Source organism: Myotis myotis, unplaced genomic scaffold, assembly GCF_014108235.1.
Source record: "Myotis myotis isolate mMyoMyo1 unplaced genomic scaffold, mMyoMyo1.p scaffold_m19_p_10, whole genome shotgun sequence".
In the NCBI taxonomy this organism is placed as follows: Eukaryota; Metazoa; Chordata; class Mammalia; order Chiroptera; family Vespertilionidae; genus Myotis; species Myotis myotis.
In genome coordinates, this window is record NW_023416314.1 from 24,084,093 (window position 1) to 24,105,319 (window position 21,227).

The following is a 21,227-nucleotide window of genomic DNA, read 5'->3' on the forward strand; positions in this document are numbered from 1 at the left end:
CAAATATGCACTGGATCTTTGACTGTCCATGTTGTGCCAGGTACTGCTCCAAGCACAGGAGCTCAGAACGGACGCAAGATTGGCCATGGGTCCTACTCTCATGGTGCTTATAATCTAGAAGGGGAGATGGACATTCAAAAATACAGAATTACAAAGCACTGAAATAAGGGAACATGTGTCTATGGGAGATCACAACAGTAATAACAACACAGGAAGCAGGAACCATCACCATTTATTGAGAGGAAACCAAGTGCCAGGCATGTTTCCATGCATTTAACTCATCTGATTTTTCTCTCTTAATAAAATAACCCAGTACCATCAGTCAATCAATCCCATTTTAATGTGGGAGATGTTAATTTTCCTAAGACGATGAAGTAACTAAGCATATCACTTTAGTATTGAGGAAATGGAGACGCATAAAGGTTAATTAATTTGTCCAAGTTTCCATAGATAATAAAATGGTGGAGCTGAGATTTGAACACAGACAGATGAGTTTCATAAGCCCATATAGTTCATCCCCAAGTCAATATACAACAAGGACTCCTCATCCAGGCAGAGGTCAGAGAAGGATTTGCTAAGGAGGCTGCCACTTGTGCTAGAAGGTGAGTACAGGTTCATCCAAAGATAGATCAGAAGTTAATCTGGGTGGACAGGGTGAGTCTAGGCAAAGGAGGGAACTGGGGAATGGAAAGAAGGACCTGTGTCAGAAGGGAGGAGGGCGAGATAGCAAGGGAGCCGGGCTGCAGCAGCAGAGAATGCACCTTCGGGAAGGTGCTGAAAGGTTTTCAGGAAACATTAATATGATTTGCATCTCAAGAAGTTCTATGGCTGCAGTGTGAGAAATGGAAGAGAGAGGTAAGAGAGTGTATGAAGAGAACAAGGAGGATATAATGCAATTGTCTAGGTTCTAGGCCAGTGATTCTCAAAGTGAGGTCTCTGGACCAGGAGACATTCTGATAAATTCAAATTCTTGGGACCCACCCCCAGATCCACTGAATCAGAAACTCTTGTATTAATTATCTACTGGTGTGAAAAAGGTACCACAAACTTAGTAGCTTAGAATCGCTCATATTTATTATTTCCTAGTTCCCATGGGACAGGAGTCTGAACACGACTTAGGTGGGTCCTCAGCTCAGAGTCATAGGAGCCTGCAATCACATTGTCAGGCAGGCTGTGTTCTCATCTGGAGGCTTGACTGGGGATTATCTGCTTCCAAGATTATTCCAATAGTTGGCAGCGTTAATTTACTTGTGATTGTGGAACTGAAGGCACCAGGTTCTTGTTAGCTATCATCTGGGGGAGGCTACTCTCGGGCCCTGGAGGCTGCCAGCAGTTCCTTGCCACGTGAGCTTGCTCAGATGGCTACAGACTTCATCAAGCCAGCATTGTCTCTACAGCAAATCTGTTAGCAAAAGAGTCTTTATAAAACATACTGTTAGGGGTAGAAATAGAATATTTGGGACCAGCTACAATTATAAGAAATATTAATCATGCTCTGTTAACCATGATGGCTCTGTTTTGATTAGAGAGAGGACATCCTAAACTCCCTGGGAGTTATACACCCTGGGACACTGGAGCTAACATGAGAATGCAGTCCATCCTCCTTCAGAGAACTGCCTATCATTACGGAAAGATTTACAACCTTGTGGCCAAAACAATCTAGTCCAGGAGGCACCTGCTCTTTACAACCTCCAGCCCCTATTACCTGTAATCTGGTCCCTGGGCACCCGGGAGCACCTGCTCTCTGTGACACGCCCCCTCCCCAGCCCACATGATTTATAACCTGTAATGATTATGAGTGCCTACTTTCCCATGTCTGCAATTCCTACTTTTCCATGTAATATTTTTCCTTCTACCCAATATAAACAGCTGGCTCATGGTGGGGTGGAGAGCAGATGTTTGTGGATGACTTGCTTCTCTCCCATAATGCCAGCATTATTGCAGTAAACACTCATATAAGATTCAACCCTGTCTCTGCTTAATTGGGGAAGTAGTGACCTGCAGCCCAGAACTCTTGGTTGTCCAGTTACAACACCATAATCATGAAAGTGATAGCCATCACCTTTTCTATAGTCTACTGGTGAGAAGCAAGTTATAAATTCCTCGCACAAAAGAGGGGATTATACCAAGACAGGAACAAACATCAAGAGGTAGGGATTGTAGAAGGCCACCTTAATATTTGTCCACCCCAGACCCCATGCTCTCGGTTTTAGCAAGTTTTCTAGATAACAGTGATGCATGCTCAAGTTTAAGAACTATTAGTGCTCACAGCACATGTACTAAAATTAAAACAATACAGAGAAGTTTAAGAACCACTAGCCCAGACAATAGAGAGACATTTCGAAGGCAAATTCTTTGAGCCTTGCCTTCTAGGTCAAAAGACGGAAAGATTGTAGTAACTCTGTTGGATTATATAGTTTAGCACTGTGGTCCTGAGCATGGGCTTTGGAGCCATTAATATCTAGGTTCAAGTCTCTACCACCTTCTAAATTATGTGAACTTGGGCAAGTTCGTTAACCTTGTGTGGCTTCAGCTTCTTCATCTATATGATGGCCTTCCCACGGAATCTGTTTCTTAGAGTTTAGGGTTGTTGTGAGACTTAAATGATCATCAATGTAAACTATATCTGGGTCTGAAACAAAGACCACGCTCAATAAATATAGGCTACTGTTGCTAACATATGTGGGTTTCAGTTTCTTCCGTAAAATGAAATTAGAACGTGTAAGATGTAATGTTCCTCTTAGATTTCAGATATATTATAGATGAAAAATCTTACTTTTGAGAAAGGCGTATTTTTTCTCTGCTACCTATAATAAGAATAGCAACACCCAGAGGATGAGGTTTGTTTTGGTTTGATTTTTTAAAACTCCTGTGTAACTGAAAGTAAGCCACCACCAGCTCCCCTCTGTTTGCTAGAAAAAATGTCTTCTGTGTAGACCTCCTGAATGCTTTGTATACCCTCCAGGGACCCAGTTCCTATACTTACCTCCTTTGAAAGAAATAATATGAAACAGATTACAGAAAGTTATACCAACACACTCAAGGAAGTAGCTAAACAATGACCCTGTGGGGAGCCCGTTCTATGGAAAGCTTGCCTTTAGCACTTACCACACAATGCTGTGACTGTGGGCTGATTTTTCTTTCCCTTACTAGACTGAATCCTCTTTAGAGGCAGGAGCCATGTCTTATTGTCCTGGATAAGGGGGAGGAGAAGCTACTTCTGCAAAGTGGAGATGACTCTTTTATACCCCAACCTTCTCTCTCCCCTGTTCTTTGGGGTCCCCACTCTCTTCCTTAATCATAATTACCTTCCCAATTTTGGGGAAAGCTTTTCACTTAAGAGAGTGTCTGCTGCCGAAACCGGTTTGGCTCAGTGGATAGAGCGTCAGCCTGCGGACTGAAAGGTCCCAGGTTCGATTCCAGTCAAGGGCATGTATCTGGGTTGCGGGCACATCCCCGGTGGGGGATGTGCAGGAGGCGGCTGGTCGATGTTTCTCTCTCATCGATGTTTCTGACTCTCTATCTCTCTCCCTTCCTCTCTGTAAAAAATCAATAAAATATATTTAAAAAAAAAAAAGAGAGAGTGTCTGCTAGTAGGGGTCTGAAGGGAGTTGGACACTAGGGCAAGTTCTTGGTAGAAATAATAGACAACTAATGTCAAACCCTCCTTTAGTTCTCTGTGCCATAAAGGTAAACATGAGAGTTCCTCTTTGTAAGCTGTTTTGTTTAGAAAAGTCACTTGCATGCACTTTTATCCTTGCAAAGGTAAAACAAAGACTTAGAGAAGAGATGAGGATACAAGAGAGGAAGACATGAGGAAATATCTGGAGAATACCAAACTTACAGCTATTGGTTGTGGAGTTCTGGGTCGTGTTATTTGGGTAGATCAAACAGGAAAGATAGAAATGCTAGGAATTGTTTTAATTGCACTTGATTACATTATCTAGAGCAAAGTACGTGCTCAATGCTTATAAAATAGAGAATAAATTAAATAAAATCCTATAATCTTGTCCCTGTACGTTGCAATTGACCTCCCACTACTGACCACTGAAATAAAAGATGGACAATGTCCAAACAAATAGCACGTGTGAAAAAACACACACACACACACAACGTGTCCCTCCAAAACAGGCACCACCATCTGCCTACATTGGGAAGTATAATTTAGTGAAGAAACAGGCAGAACATGCAGTTCCGAGAATGTTAATACACAGTCAATAAAGTAACTAACCAATCCATGGTAACAGCCCCCCAAAGGACAATTCTGGAGTGTTTTATTCTGAGAGCAAATTAAAGCAAAACAAAGATGAGTCTACCAAAAAAAAAGGCAGGCTCTCCTCTATTTCCCATATGAGTCCTTAGAGGAATTCATGGAAAGTATTGCTATCTTTCCCCTATCTCCTACTTACAGCATATAGTGCCTGCCCAAAACCCCTTTGTTTCAGGGAAGCTACACTGTATGAAATGTGGGCTCAACCCTTTTCTATTCCCTGCACACAGAATATTTTCAGAATTAACTATTCATGAGTAGTATTAATCTAGGAACAGAGATTTGATAAGGTTGCAATTAGCCAGTTAACCAGTCAGAAGTCCTTTCATCAAATCATTAATGGTTATTTTTAAACAGTACAATTCCTAAGAGTACTAAAAGCTGGTATTTTATTCTTTGTGATTGAGGACTGTTTCCATGCCTTTTTGGTTACTCCAGCAGCTGACGAGAACTCCCACGGGATGTGTGGTTGTTTAGTACAAACACATTTGTGTGTGTATGTGTGTGTGTGTTGGGGGGGCGGGGGGGACAGAGACAAATGCTTTGATTCACATAATATATACAGGGCCATAGAAAATTAGCTGTCCAGACGCTAATTTGGTGCTTAGGCCCTTTCATTCCTCTGCAATCTATTGGATTTGGTGCCTTCATTTAAGATAATTAAAATAAGCCAGTCTATCAATATGTGGTCCAATTATTTCGATTGTCTAAACACAGCTTTAGCCTGGTCCTTTTCTGTCTCTACAGAAGAATGATTTTGAAGATCACTTTTCTGGACCTTTCTCAGGAAACTTTGGACACTCCACTCTCCTTTTTGCCTCCCAAAAGAAATCAGTCAATGAGTAGATGAGTGGAGGGTGGATGAATTTCTCCAGTCATCAATGTTTATTTAATACCTGTGATAAATCACAGTTTACAGACAGTAAGTAGTGGACAGTAGGGTTATAACCCAACACTAGAATTCCAAGGAGTTAAAATGTCATGTTTTCATTGTATTACCATGATGTATGGAAGCTTTTCAAATTTGAATTATTATTTTCTTTGAAGTCAATTGACATTTAAAATGACCTGTTCCCCCCCCCACCCCCAGAGGAGCCCACTTGTAAACTTAGTTCTTCCTCTATTCTTTACCCTGTTAATCTTGTTTTCCAAAATGGTATACTCTGTAAAGTTTGGTTGTATAAATATATACATGAACACATTTTACCACAATCATATTTTCAAAGGCATTTTTCAAAAATTACTTGTCCAATTAACTTCTTTATGAACAAAAAATCCTGTTCATATATAGATAAGCTACACTTACAGTCTAGCAACTGGGTGCCTGATTTCAGAATATTATTAATGACGGTTATTAAAGATGCAATGTAGAAGTGAACATATAGGGTGAAATTTATAGTTACTGCTCTGTGGAGAATAGCAAGAATGACTCAGTCCTTCTAATTTAACTTACATATAATATGCTGTGGGTTTCAGATGAAATTATTAGGTTTTTTCTGTAGTCCAATAATTTACATAAGATACAACTGATGCTTTGTTATCAGCTTCCATCATCCATCTTATATTAGTCAAACACTAGTGAAAATTCTACACATGGGTAAAATTTGCCCAACTTGACAATATATATTATGGTAATAGTTCTGGCATAAAAAATTAAATAAAATACAAAACAAAAATAAAACTACTAAGGGGGAAAATAGCACAACAGAACCTGTGCGTTAATAATTTATTTTATTAATTTATTTTTAATCTTCACCCAAGGATTTTTTTTTTTCCTAATTGCTTTTTAGAGATGGGGGGAGAGGGAGATAAGAGAGAGAGAAACATCAATGTGAGTGAAGCATCAATTGGTTGCCTCCTGAACATGCCCCAACGGGGGATCAAACCTGCAATCTTTTGGTTCACAGGACAACACCCCAACCAACTGAACCACCCGGCCAAGGCAACAAGAATTTATTTTTATACCTTACATAGCATAGACATAGGGTCAATGGGGGGGGGGTCTATGCCAAAAACACACTGTGGAACAATAAGTGATATTTTAGAAAATTCATGCAAATGATCACCTTGAAAAAGTAAAGGAAGTATAACCCTTGACCACCTTCCCTTCTCATATGCCAATTCTTAGAAAATTAACACTGATTATGAGCCCTGAAAAATCACCCTCATCTTAGTATATTACAATAAAAATAACTACCATATTTTCCCGTGTATAAGAGGCTATTTTTTTCTAAAATTATTAGACTGAACATCAAGGGGTGTCTTATGCATGGAAGACAGCCAAGGAGGGAGCTGAGTGGGTGTGTAGCTGCCCCTACCTTGTCAAACAGGCTTCCTCCAATCACGAGCCTTATTGTTACTGACATCAGCTGATGCCCTAATTGGAGGTGGAGGTGGACAGAGTGCACAGATGAAATAGGAACCGGAGTGTTCTGAGCCCATAAAGATGTCAAAAAAAGAAAAAGATAAATATGCTAAGTGATTGTCTTACTCTTCAAAATTCAAACTGAATGTAATCAGCTAAGCAAAAGAGCTGCAGGGAGACGATTTGGACCTCCTCCCACTGAATGTATCATCAGATAGTGGAGAAAACAGGAAGAACAACTCCTTAAGATGTCAAAAAAAAGAAGGCCTTAAGAGGAAAACCAGCAAAATGTTTAAAATATTGATTTCTTAACTTTGGGAAAATACGGTACATTAACTGGGCAAACAAGATTGGAATGGCATCACGGCAGCAGGCATTCACAACTTGAGCTGAATGAATGAGCAGACAAGTCAGTCAATAACCCTGAGAATCAGTTTCCATATCTGTAAGAATTTAACAAATAAATGTAATAAATGCATTTATTGAGTATCTTCTCTGTGTCAGATACTATGCGAGAGTCTAGGTTTGCCAGCACTTTCTATTAGATAATGAGCCTTGTAAGAAAATAGTATGCATCTTTCACACACTCATGTACCTCTAGGGATATGATGTGTCTCGTAGTGCCTGGCAGAGAAGAGGCTGCTAATAAACTTGGATGGGAGAAAGGAAGCAAAAAAAGGTAGAGGAAAATATGGTGAGAATGAAAGATAAAAGAGAGAGGATCCACACCCACACAGATCTCACAGCCTAAAAGACAGCGAGCCACATAAACAAATGTTAGAAAACAACTTTGTTTAGAAATAACACAAGAAAATAAAAAGTAGAAAAAGAAGTGTTTGAAGGGGAAACGAGGATAAGATTTAGAAAAGAGTTGAGTTACGATGGACACACAGACAATTTCCAGACAAATGTACTCCTCCCACACAGTACCCAGAGGTCATTCAAATACTGTACAGTCTGTACACTGTAGTTCACATACTTGTCTAAGCATCAGCATGAGTTGGTGGTTATTTTTGCAATATGAGTTTTACCGAATGACATGCCAACATCATCCAGTTCATTTATTTGGCTGCTCCCAATACTTGGTTGTGCCAGTATGATTCAAAGCACCAAAGAGCATGATGACTTTCCATTTTGGACATGCAGTCATTTTTCTTTCCTTTCCCCCACCAACCCCCGATTTATGAGGACAGCTGCTCTTTGTGACCGACTCTGAGACTGCTGGTCAGCTGGAATCTGTTGGCTGACAGCAAAGGCATTATAAATCCAGAAAACCTAGAGGGAACTTTCCCCTCCCGCTCTCAGGCTTAGGTAGGCTTCCACATCTACCAGGGATGTAACCTAAGCAAGGGAGGCCAACACGGGCTGGAGGAAGGCTCCCGGCACAACAAGGGCGGGACTGGAAGTTCAGGCCTGTCTCCAGATCTCAGGGTCAAAGGAGAGGTTGGGGGTTCATACTTGGCTGCCAGGACAGCAAAGGGGAGAGAAATCTGGAGTAGAAATTCAAGCTGAGAAGAGAGAATGTGCTTGGGTGGAAAAACTCCAATGGAGATGTAGGCATGGCGATGGTGGCAAGAGGACATCAATGGCCTATAGAATCAGAGAGACCCGGGCTTAAGTTCAGATTCTGTTTCTTATTTGCTAGGTGACGTTGGGCAATTATTTAATCTCTTTAAGACCTAATTTCCTCAGCTATAAAAAGAGGAAACATAAAAGAACCTGCCTAATAGGGTTGTGGTAAGGATTAGAGGGAATACTGCACTTTCTCAGCAGAATATCTGGCACGTAGTAAGGACCATAAAGTTACCAACGGCTATCACTATTATTATTCAATCTGTAATATCCACTATAAGGATATTGATTAACAGAAATACATAAGTGAAGATATCTACTCACTGTAATAGTGCTGGAAGTAATAAAAAATGGAAGACAATCCGAATGTTCACTAACAAAAACAGGGCTTATGTCATAGTACATTTCTACTATATTAAAATTAGTGATATATATCTCTGTGAACTGACATGCAGATGCCCAAATGTATAATTAAGTAAAAAGTAAATATAATTAAGTAAAAAATGGTATTGTTGAACAATACCATTTCACCAAGTAAATAAAATGCATATTTTAAAATCTGTAAAGTAGAAGCATCAAGTTATTAAAATGGTTACCTCTATGGAAGGACAGCATGAAAGAAGATGTTAATTTTTTAAATTATATTTTGCATGTTTGTGTGTTTTAACAAATATGTATCCATTTTGTAATAATGTTAACTATTATTTCCAAGTAGCAGGTATTAAGATGGCTGAGTCTTTTCTTAATAGTCTTATTCTCAATAGTCCATTTGCTACCTGGTGTCCACTGGTAACTGGTGTTTTTCCACTTCATCATCAGCAATTTAAATCTCTCTGCTCTGCAATCTCACAATGGAGAGAAATAAAAGGTGCAGTAATTGAAGGGACAGAGCTGCAAGCACAAAGCTCTTATATTGTAGGTGTTGACCCTTTCTTCATTTCATTAGTTAATTTGCTTCTGAGAAATTATTAGAACAAATAAAACATTATAATTTTCCTTGAATAATACCAACGAATCCAAATCTACCTTCAATTAGAAACTCTTCAAAGCATTTCTAAACAAAATAAACTGGATTAATGCACAAATACACTGTAATAGGTAATATACTATTTCCTTGAATGTGTTAGTTTCGTATAACCTCAGAGCTTATGCTCTAATTGCTTTATTTTTTTCTTCAAAAAGTACTTTGGAATTAGATTTAGGAAGCGATAATGCAAGGCTAAAAACATCACTAGGATCCTAATATATAATATGAAGAGATAAATATTCCACACAAAAATAATACTTCAAAGTATACATAAAAAATTAAATATCTTTGCCTAGATACTTTTATTTAGATGAGCAAGGAGTGTAAACAGTAGGATTCCAGCTTAACTGATTAGAATAATTTAGTATTGTCCTTGCAATGCATACTCACAACTCAACAAATGCTGAAATGAAGCTATGATTACATTGACAGTCCAAGTCTTCCTTCCTGATCAACAGTCTCTTTTTTTTTCTTTTTCTTTTTTAAATATATATTTTATTGACTTTTTACAGAGAGGAAGGGAGAGAGATAGTTAGAAACATCAATGAGAGAGAAACATCGATCAGCCGCCTCCTGCACATCTCCTACTGGGGATGTGCCCGCAACCAAGGTACATGCCCTTGACCGGAATCGAACCTGGGACCTTTCAGTCCGCAGGCCGACGCTCTATCCACTGAGCCAAACCGGTTTCGGCAACAGTCTGTTTCTTATAAGTGAAGCATTCTAACTCCTAAATTTGCAACAATGTCTTGTCCAGCGGTTCTCAACCTGTGGGTCGCGACCTCTTTGGCGGTGGAATGACCCTTTTGCAGGGGTCGCCTAAGACCATCCTGCATATCAGATATTTACATTACGATTCATAACAGTTATGAAGTAGCAACGAAAACAATTTTATGATTGGGTCACAACATGAAGAACTGTATTTAAAGGACCAGAAGGTTGAGAACCACTGGACTCTTGTCACTTATAAACATGAATAACAGGAACCGACAGAGTGGTTTAGTTGCTTTTTTAAGCTTCATTCACACAACAAACGTTTGCCAGGAATTCTCCTAATATCTCCTCTTACTGCTTCTTGCATAAAGTCATAATTTCACTTTACATGACTTATTTATTCATATGTTTTGGTTAGGCAGCATCCAATGAACATATTTTATTCAAGTCAAAATTGGCCACTGGTCGACTCCCCTTGTGCTATAACTCAGTATTTACTTCTCTTATAGTCACAGTAAAATAAGCATTGCTTCCATTTATATGACTGGAGCTTTTCTGATCTCCCAGGAAAATTCTCATGTATCATATAAAGTTACTGAAGGGGAACATGTGGAGGATTAGGTACCTTTTGCAGGTAATCTTAGCAGAAACTAGAACAGCTGTTTCATGGGCACTTACCGGGAAAGCAGAACATAAAGTTAGTCATTCCTCTTGCCTTTCACCCCTGGGTTGCATTTCCCCAAAATACTCACCATTGCGGTTTGAGCATTGAGAGCCCTTTGATGAAAATGCTTTCCTTAATTCTAGAGAAAAAGTTCTACCATCAGTTTGCCCCATAACTCAGGATAGACAGAGACAGTCATCTCCAAAACATATCAACTCCTTGAATTTACTCCATTTGAAATGTGCATTTCTGGTACTGTTTTAATGGCCCCCTGTCTACCTTATGTTGAGAGAAGGGTTCCCAACACAGGGTCATGGGAATGGCAGAACACAGGACACTCAACACTGGACAGATGAGAGCAAGAGCAGTTTATTAGTCACAGGCACTCACAATGCAGGAGAGGAGGATAACGCATGTCATGCAGGGTCACAAGGGGGCTGTACTCGGGAACAAAGTGAACAACTAGAGGCAGTGGCAGGCAGGCTTTGTGGTACTAAAGGGGAACAGTGACCCCTGGCTCTCATTGGATTATGTGATTGCTTTGTTTGAATAATTTTTCGGGCTGGCAGGGATGAGCGGGAACTGTGCCTGGTCCCATTGATAAGGGGGGGCATCTGACCAAGGGATCTTATCTGCAGGACCAGAGTGGGGAGGAGTTAGGCCATTGCAGTTAGGCCATTCAAGGCCTTCCTGATTTTACCAGATGTTAGGGTAGCACATAATACCGAGCCTGGATTTTCGGCCTTACACTAGTAAATGCTCATACGTATTATTCAACAAGTGAGTGAGCAAACGAATGCGGTGAAAGTGGGAGAATTCTAAAACTTTGAAGTATGCCCTGACCTTGAGCAAGACGCTGAACATCTTAGCTGCATGTCAGTCATTGATAAGGTGGGAATTGTAATATCTTTTCTATTAATCTCAGGAGGTTGTTTGAGAGGCTAAAATCATCAACAAATGTGGACTAGTTTCCCAATCACTCAAAAGTTCTAAAAGGCCCTCCACAGACTACCTGTCACACACCGTAAACCCATCTCCCTCATATCCCAGGCACACGGGCCTTTCAATAGATGGTTCCACAGTCCTTCTTACATGAACAACAGGGAGTAAGGCATTCTCTTTATGTGCTTTCAGAGCAGCCCGAGTTTCTACTTCCCAGCAGGTTGAAACTCTTTGTTTGAAGCACATCTCCTGAATGCCTGACACAAAATAAATGCTTAACAAATGTTTGTGGGAGAAATAAATGAATAGAATGTGATCATGTTACCATAGACAGTCAGTTGGAACTCAGGCAGCTGGCGGGGTGAGCAGCAGCTGGGGGGCAACTTTAGAGCAGCGGGCAGAGTCAGGGATGCGCAGAGGACTCAGGCACCCCAGAATCCAGGGGTGCTCCGCAGACTCCAACCGGCTTTCCCAGATGTGCCTGCACCATGTCCAATGTGGAATGCAGGCTGAGGGCTGCAGCATCTCCAGACTTCCTGACAGGTCCTGCAGCCCACGCCCTACACAGTGACTCTGATACCCTAGACCAGCGGTTCTCAACCTGTGGGTCGCGACCCCTTTGGGGGTCAAATAACCCTTTCACAGGGGTCACCTAAGACCATCGGAAAACACATATATAATTACATATTGTTTTAGTGATTAATCACTATGCTTTAATTATGTTCAATTTGTAACATAAATTGAAATACATAAAATGAAAATACATCCTGCATATCAGATATTTACATTACGATTCATAACAGTAGCAAAATTACAGTTATGAAGTAGCAACAAAAATAATTTTATGGTTGGGGGAGTCACCACAACATGAGGAACTGTATTAAACGGTCGCGGCATTAGGAAGGTTGAGAACCACTGCCCTAGACAGTCAGGGGGCAAGCACCAGGGTGTCTCCTTCATTGACCAGATGTAAGCAGGTTCTTACACCGAGCGGGCCAAAAAGCTAGAAAGATGAATGGATAGAAACCGAGTGCATGCCAAATGCTAGCAATATAATGGAATAAAAAACCGCCCCCTAGTTCCACCAGAGCAGACATCTTGTGCCTGTGTCATGTGCATGAGCCCCATAGGGCCAGGGAGGCACCCAGCTTCCACGTGGGGTGGAGGCCAAGGCCGCAGCTCAGCTCCAGGGAGGCTTCGGCCCCTCAGTGCCTGTGTCTGGCAGAGCTGGTGTGAGAGGAAGAGACAAGCCTTCCCTGCTACCGGGGTAATCAAGAGTTTTGGCCAGACATTTGAGCACACATTGAGAGAGTGGGGAGCCAGGCACAAAGCACAGACGATGGCACTGAGAGGGATTAATAAGGAACTTTGTGACTTGGCCTGTGACTCTCCGGCACAATGTTCTGCAGGTCCAGCTGGGGATGATGTTTCATTGCCAAGCCACAATTATGGGACCATTGACAGCCCATATCAAGGTGCTGTATTCTTTTTGACAGTTCATTTTCCTACAGACTACTCCCCTTCAAACCACCTAAGGTTGAATTTACAAGAATTTATCATCCAAATATTAACAGTAATGGCAGCATTTGCCTTGATATTCTAAGATCACAGTGGTCTCCTGCATTAACTATTTCTAAAGTTCTTTTATTCATTTGTTCACAGCTATGTGATCCAAACCCAGGTGACCCTCACACCCCTCCCCCCTAGTGTCAGCGATTGCATGGATCTATAAAACAGACAGAAGAAAGTACAACAGACTATCTCGGGAACGGACTCAGAAGTATGCCATGTGATGCTACCTTAAAGTCAGAATAACCTGCATTATAGCTGGAATAAACTTTACTGTTCCTTTTTTAATTTTCTTAAAAAAAACAACAACCAAAAAAACATAAAAAGAAAACAAAAAGAACCACCACCCCTTCCTTATTCCTATAAGAACCCTGGGCATAAGCAGGAAGCAGGATGGTCTCTGAGAGAGGAGGCCACTATTCTCCCAGGTCAGGGCACCTAAATAAAGTTCTTTCACTTTTCATCAGAACTTGTCTCATGAGTTTGGCTTTTCTTGTGGCAGTCAGCTGAACCTGCGTTTTGGTTACAATAACATCTATACAAGCATACTTAGAAGTTCTAAGCACTCCACACAATTAAAAGGGCAAAATTATTGTGACTTTTGCCTCCCTATTCACTTGTGAGGAGAGCCCTCTCTACCCTCCTCCACGCTGCCTCCTTTGTTCAAGCCATGCAGTTGCTGTGGTATCTGTCTTGCAGAGTGAGAAGTTTTGATCTCAGCTAGTAGATCATAAAGTTCAATCCTTTCTTTTGCTGTCCCAGAGCTGGGTTCTATCAGAACAGACATAGAAATCCCCCACACAGCAAGAGGTAAATTTTCATCATTCTTTTACAATAAAAAAGGAATTTAGGCAACCAGAAAAGTCTAAAAAACACTAGTTCCTCAGTGTTTTATAATTTTCTGAGTACAGGTGTGTCATATCCTTGGTTAAATTTATTTCTAGGTATTTTATTGAAGAAGATACTAATAAGGGCAAGTGTGTACCGTGTTCATGGATAGGAAGAATTAACATCATTAAAATGTCCACACTGCTCAAAGCAATCTACAGATTCAATGCAATTCCTATCAAGACACCAATGGCATGTTTCACAGGAGGTCATATTAATCAAATCTTCATGGTACTAGCATATAAACAGACATATAGATCATTGGAACAGAATAAAGAGCCCAGAAATAAACCCAAGCTTTTATCATTGATTCATATTTGACAAAGGAGGCAAAACATACAATGTGGTAAAGACAGGCTATTCAATAAACGGTTTTGGGAAAATTGGACAGATACATGCAAAACAAGAAAGAAACTAGAACACCTTTCACCGCACACAAGAATAAACTCAAAATGTATTAAAAACTTAAATGTTAGACTCACTACCATAAAAATCCTAGAAGAAAACATAGGCCGTGAGATCTCAGAGATTTCTTATAGCAATATTTTTTTCTGATATATCTCATTGGGCAAGGGAAACAAAAGAAAAAAAATAAACGAATGGGAATACATCAAACTAAAAAGAGCTTGCACAGCAAAGGAAAACATCAACAAAATGAAAAGAAAATTCACCGAATGGGAGAACATATTTGCCAGTGATACATCTTCTGATAAGGGGTTAATATTCAAAATTTATAAAGAGCTTATAAAACTCAACACCAGGAAAACAAACAATCCAATTAAAAAATGGGGCAAGGACCTGAACAGACCCTTTTCCAAAGAGGATAATCCCAAATGGCTAATAGACATATGAAAAGGCGCTCAATGTCACTAATCATCAGAGAGGTGCAGGTCAAGGCACAACCTGCGCCTTGCCCAGGGCCACCCGGTATGAGGTAAGAGCGATCTGCAGGTAGCTGCTACTTGTGCTTGGCTTGGAGGTGCCCAAGAAAGGCCCCCCGCTGAGAACAAGTGAGTTCGTGGGCGGGTCTTTTAAGAGGAATGGCTGGGGCTCCAATAGCCCTCCCTCTCACTCAGCTACAGTTCTTGCTGGTTTTCCCAGCCACAATTTATGGGACTTTTGTTCCTGGCAATGGAACCCTAGGCTGGGGGCTGGGGTGGGGGTTGGACCCCTTACTGCTCAAGGAGGACCTCCAGAGCTTAGATATCCCTCTCAATTTCTCAACTCCCCATGTAGGTATGTGAGGCACCAGTCCATTCCACATCGCTGAGCCTCCTATTAGTCTCATCGTGGCTTCTTCTGTATAACTTTAGTTACAGATTTCTGTTCAGCTACACTGCGGGTGGTTCTGAATGACGGTTGTTCTGTAATTTAGTTGTAATTTTAATGTGGCTGTCGGAGGAAGGGAGTACTACATTTACACATGCCAGAATCTTGACTGGAAAGGGGAAGCAATTTTTTAAAAAGATACGGAGAAAAAAAATAAGAATCCAGTATGTCTGTTCTGGGTGACTGGGAAATGTTTTTAGAATCAAAACTAGATGAAGCCAGAGAGTTATGGTGATGAATGCAGTCACCACATCAAGAGGTTTTCTGTGAAATACGCATCTTGAATACTGAAATTAGTATTTTCTAGGACTAGGAAAACATTTTGTTTTGAAAATGTTTGCCTGGCCTCACATAGCCTATTGCTAGCTACCTTAAATAACTTTCCTACACAGTAATTTTCCCCAAGGACACTTTAGAAATGTAATGCGCCTTGCTGGCTTACTCATAGATGTACAAGGCCTTCTGACTTCTATGCTGAAGGCTATTCCCATGGACAGTATTACTGACTTCTAAGGAGCCCATTGTTTCACAGACCCAAGCCATGCTGCCATTTTGACAGACCGCCCAGAGCATGCTGTTGTAAGGTACCCAAGGTCAAGGCTGATTATGGCTTCATACCCTGAGCTGTCTATCTGATCTCATGTTCTAACAGAGACATAGAAAAATTCCATAACCTTGAACAAGTTTAACCCTGTACATTGAGTGGGCATCTGCTCTGGGGTCAGACACCAGCTGTGTTAAGTGTACGAGCTCCAAAGATGAATAACACATTTTCTACCTTTAGGAAGCTCACAGCCAAGCCTGAACGTAAGACAAATACTAAGTACTCTCACACACATTAAGTACTAGAGGAGATGTAGATATAAAGGGTGAGAGAGATGCTGATATTCAGTGAGATAATAAACAAGGTTAGGGAAAGAACACCACAGGAGAACATTTGAAGTATAGACATGTCTATAAGAACAAGGCTTTACAAAAAGATAGGTACAAGAATTACCCAGAAGAGGGAAGAGGCACACTCAATTTGGGGGGTTAGGTTACATACCTCGTTTTGTATCTATTTATTCAATTCCCTAAACTAGGAGCCTGACAGTCTGTATTTTTAGAATGCTGCATTTGCAACCTACGTAAGCATGGGGCTGTGGACAAAAATACACTTCACATCAGAAACCCCCAAATAGTGAAATCTACATTGTCATCTGATATAAAGAACAAATAGTCTCAGGTTACCACACACAACCCCACTCTCTTCTGTGGGAAAGTATTTTAAATAAAGACATCAGTCTCATTTGAAAATAATAAATGAAAGAGCAATTATGGTCCCCCTGGATTCACTAATAAAGTTCATCAATGAACTTTCACCATCAGGTATTCAGAAACCAAAAAGGTGGCATATGGAGGAATTTTCAATGCAATTAAAGCACACCATTTACATTTTATATTACCAGCTTTGCCTGCTGGTAGTCTGAACAGAATTAAATAACTGGTTACCCAAAACTAGGCCTCACATGGTGGTCAAGGTAGCAGAAAAAATAAACAAGTAGAGGAGAAAGTCGCAGCAAAATATACTTGATACGAGCAATTTCCTACAATTTTCTAGAACACATTTAATTCATTTTTAGCCCTTTTGAATCACTTTCTTCAACCTGATCCTCCAATGCAGCGTACTCATACCTGGATCATTTTAGTAAATGTCATTTTGCTTCCTTTTGCCACCTGTGTTTCCCACCATGCCAAGCTCTTCAGGTGTCCTGTTATTTAAAGCTTATGGGCTCCATTAGGGCAGTTGTTAGCTTTACATTCCCCCAGGGCTCCCTACTTACTGTGCTTTGATAGAGTTAGTGCATATAAATGTCTTTTATGCTGGCCTGGCCCGTGTGGCTCAGTTGGTTGAGTGATATCCCATGCACTGGAGGGTTGCCAGTTCAATTCCTGGTCAGCACACATTCCCAGGTTGCAGGTTTAATCCCCAGTAGGGATATGTATAGGAGGCAACCCATACCCCCCCCCTTTCTCTCTCTCTCTCTCTCTCTCTCTCTCTCTCTCTCTCTCTCTCTCTCCCTCCCTCCCTCCCTCCCTCCCTCCCTCCTTCTCCCCCACCCTCCCTCCCACTACATACATGTGAACTGCTAAATCATTTGCTCTCCACTTTCTTCAGCATCTCATGCTATTTTCTGGTTTTGTGCATTTCTGCCTGCATATATGTACAGACTGTGTGGTGTGTGTGCTGCTCTGCTGAAAAGTCCCATAAAATTCCAAACCCTTTTTGTACCTCCACAGTAAGACCATAGCGTATGGAGGACAGAAGCAAACTTGACTTAGATGTAATTTTTTTTATGACCCAAACACACTTATTAGATGGCTTCTATGAATAGTGTTAAAACTGGATTACACAAATGAGAGATATCATCAATTGAACATTTCCAACTGGTCAGCTTGATTTCAGGTGACCTTGTCAGGGGATTTCAACAAAAAGATGGTGGTCCAGCCAAAGCCAAAACAAGGTAAAGCAAGCATGTCAAACTTGTGGCCCACAATGAATATTTTTGCGGCCCAGCCAAAATAACGGTATATAAGAAACGTTATAATAAAAATTTTGTAACTTAATTTTTACAATATCCTGCTATACATAATTATTAATAACAAATTACAACGTTGGCTAATGACTGATTACTATAATCATGCTGCATTCATTTCCCTTATGTGTCTTACCTGCAGGCGCACCATTTCTCTCCACTAATACTAGCAGCGAATATTTTAGCAGCCGATTGCCACGTCATTAGTCTCGTACTAACTTGTTTGGTGTGCGCAACGGGAAATGTTTCGCTTTCAGAGAACAAGAAAAATAGGTTTATTTGCATTGCGCTTACTAATTTGTGCAGTTATTCAGTGTCTGGTAAGTTAATGGTCAAGAAAAATACTAATTTTTATTAAAATGCTCTATTATTTTATGTTAACAATTACTCACTTATTTCAGCCCTTTGTATTCAGCATGTCTTTATTGAAATAAACCTACATTTCTCTGAAAATTGAAGGTTTTGTTTCTTGTGGCCACATAATCTTAAACCTTGTTTATTTGGCCCATGTTAGCCTTTGAGTTTGACATGCTTGAGTTAAAAGCTACCCTCTTGACATGTGTCTTCTTTTCAGTGTTTTATAGACATCTCTTTACTGCACACTCACCCCATTCTGAAACCCTGTCCAATCCGCATATATGCTCACAAACACTTACATACACACTCACACTAACTCATTGCTGGTTGGACTGGTGCTTCCATTAGGCATGTGAACTGTGAAAGGGAGTCAATCTCTTGCTTGGGTTATCTCATAAACCACTTAACCTTTCTCCTTTGCTCTATATTAACCTTTGGTCTTTAGTTTCTTCCTTCTCACTTGATTTCATGATCTGCTCCTCTCAATAAAGCCTTTTCATTAAGATTTGTATGGAGGTGACTCCCTAAAAATAAATTTATATTTGTCTATGATGACTCTACTATTTTAAAATTTTGGACTATTCCCCTACATTTTGTTCCGCTAAGGGATTTTTGGTTTGTTTCTTTGTTTTGCCTTCCACCGATCAACAAATAATGTTAGCATTTTGTAAAGTTAGGACTGAAAACTTACACCCGTTAGAGTGAGAATTGTAAGATTTGTGTTTTTGAGGGGCGGGGATGGGGGAATAGGCATATAACCAGCTTTTCACATGTATATGTAGGTCCTTTCTGAACAGTTCACCTTCCCCCTGACCCTAGACTCCCTACAATGAATAACAACAGTGTAGAGCAACATCCTAGGGTATGTCCATGTCTTTTCTTCATCAGTGACCCAAGGACAAAACATAGACAGCCTGAACAAAAGAGCCAGCACAGTGCTACTGATCTGTGGCATTCTCTGCCAGTGGATGAGCAAAATGACTTGAAAACAGTCACTAAAAACAGCATAATAAAAAAAATGCAGAGAATCACAGAATCTCTGAAGAGACAGGAGAACTACGGAAGAGCGGTATCACCAAAACTACAGGAGACACAATCTCCACATTCCACAACCTTGTCATGAAAATGGGAGACATACATGAACAAAAATAACCTTTAATCAAGACCCACGGTGATAAAAACACCCATCCACATCAAGAAGGGTATGGAGAATGGAATCACCTAAGACCAGTAAACACCAAGGAAAGGCAATGTTCCCCTTTGGCCTTCCCCATGCAGTTCATCACGATAACATCACTGCTTGTATTTTTCTAAATAGAGCAGACAGTAAGTAGAATCGGTGAGGGATGACAGACTATAAAGATAGCAAAACACATGCTCTGGCATCTCCAGTCTTTTCCCCACCTTCCAGCTTTTTAACTCCCTCTTGTCACCAGCCTAGGAGTAATGTGGTATCAGTCTTTACCTTGGCACCATTTAATGGAAAGAAACACTATCTCTTCCCTTGGTAACTCATACTCAAACCTTAGGCTTTGCTTTGATTTCTGTCTCTGAAGGCTCCTAGTCTATAATTGTCATGCTGTTGTGGGATCCCAGTCTCCTCTTCTCACTGCGACCCTCATCACCCTCTGGTTCATTGTCTCAGGCCTCTTTCCCCTGCCACGCTGCACCTTAAGAACCTGGAGGGCAGCGATGACATCTATCGGATCCATCCCTCTTATTCCCAACACATAGAACACATTCAATACATGAATTCTTACCAATGGAGGTAGATTCTGTGCCAACCCTATCATTCCCAAGCCCATAATTCAAATGGCTGTAGTGGCTCAAGGTTTTATAGGAGTTAATCTACTCTTCATGCTATTTTGGGGGAACATATTTGTATATCTCCTTTTCTATATCTCCTCCTGGTAATAAATTTCCAATAGAGAAACGTTTCATTGGCACAACCACTCGTCACTAGCAAAGAAGTTAGTATAGCCTGTTAGCAGGCCTAGGAGATCCCCATTACGCAAAATGGGAACTTGTGTTGGGAACAAGCACAGGAGTGAGCCTCCTGCAAGGTTCATAAGAGACCACTGGGCCGAGACCGGTTTGGCTCAGTGGATAGAGCATCGGCCTGCGGACTGAAAGGTCCCGGGTTCAATTCTGGTCGGGGGCATGTACCTGGGTTGCGGGCATATCCCCAGTGGGGGATGTGCAGGAGGCAGCTGGTCGATGTTTCTCTCTCATCGATGTTTCTAACTCTCTATCTCTCTCCCTTCCTCTCTGTAAAAAATCAATAAAATATATTTAAAAAAAAAAAAGAAGGGGTGCACCAAGGAAGCATAACAAAATGCGGAGACAAAGAAACAGCACAAAATTGTCAATGGAAGATATAGAGTTCAGAACCACACTTTTAAGGTCTCTCAAGAACTGTTTAGAAGCCGCCGATAAACTTAATGAGATCTACAAGAAAACTAATGAGACCCTCGATCTTATATTGGGGAACCAACTAGAAATTAAGCATACACGGACTGAAATAACGAATATTATACAGACTCCCGACAGCAGACCAGAGGAGCGCAAGAATCAAGTCAATGATTTGAAATGCGAGGAAGCAAAAAACACCCAACCAGAAAAGCAAAATGAAAAAAGAATCCAAAAATGCGAGGATAGTGTAAGGAGCCTCTGGGACAGCTTCAAGCGTACCAACATCAGAATTATAGGGGTGCCAGAAGATGAGAGAGAGCAAGATATTGAAAACCTATTTGAAGAAATAATGACAGAAAACTTCCCCCACCTGGTGAAAGAAATGGACTTACAGGTCCAGGAAGCGCAGAGAACCCCAAACAAAAGGAATCCAAAGAGGACCACACCAAGACGCATCATAATTAAAATGCCAAGAGCAAAAGATAAAGAGAGAATCTTAAAAACAGCAAGAGAAAGAAACTCAGTTACCTACAAGGGAATAC

General features: G+C 40.7%; 1 protein-coding gene and 1 pseudogene across 2 annotated transcripts in view; one reads left to right on the forward strand and one right to left on the reverse strand.

Moving 5' to 3' along the window:
* FAT3 (FAT atypical cadherin 3) overlaps window positions 1-21,227 on the reverse strand; it is a 520,751-nt gene that overhangs the window by 386,995 nt on the left and 112,529 nt on the right. The gene's annotated exons all lie outside the window — the stretch shown is intronic.
* LOC118664529 lies at window positions 12,894-13,390 on the forward strand (annotated as a pseudogene).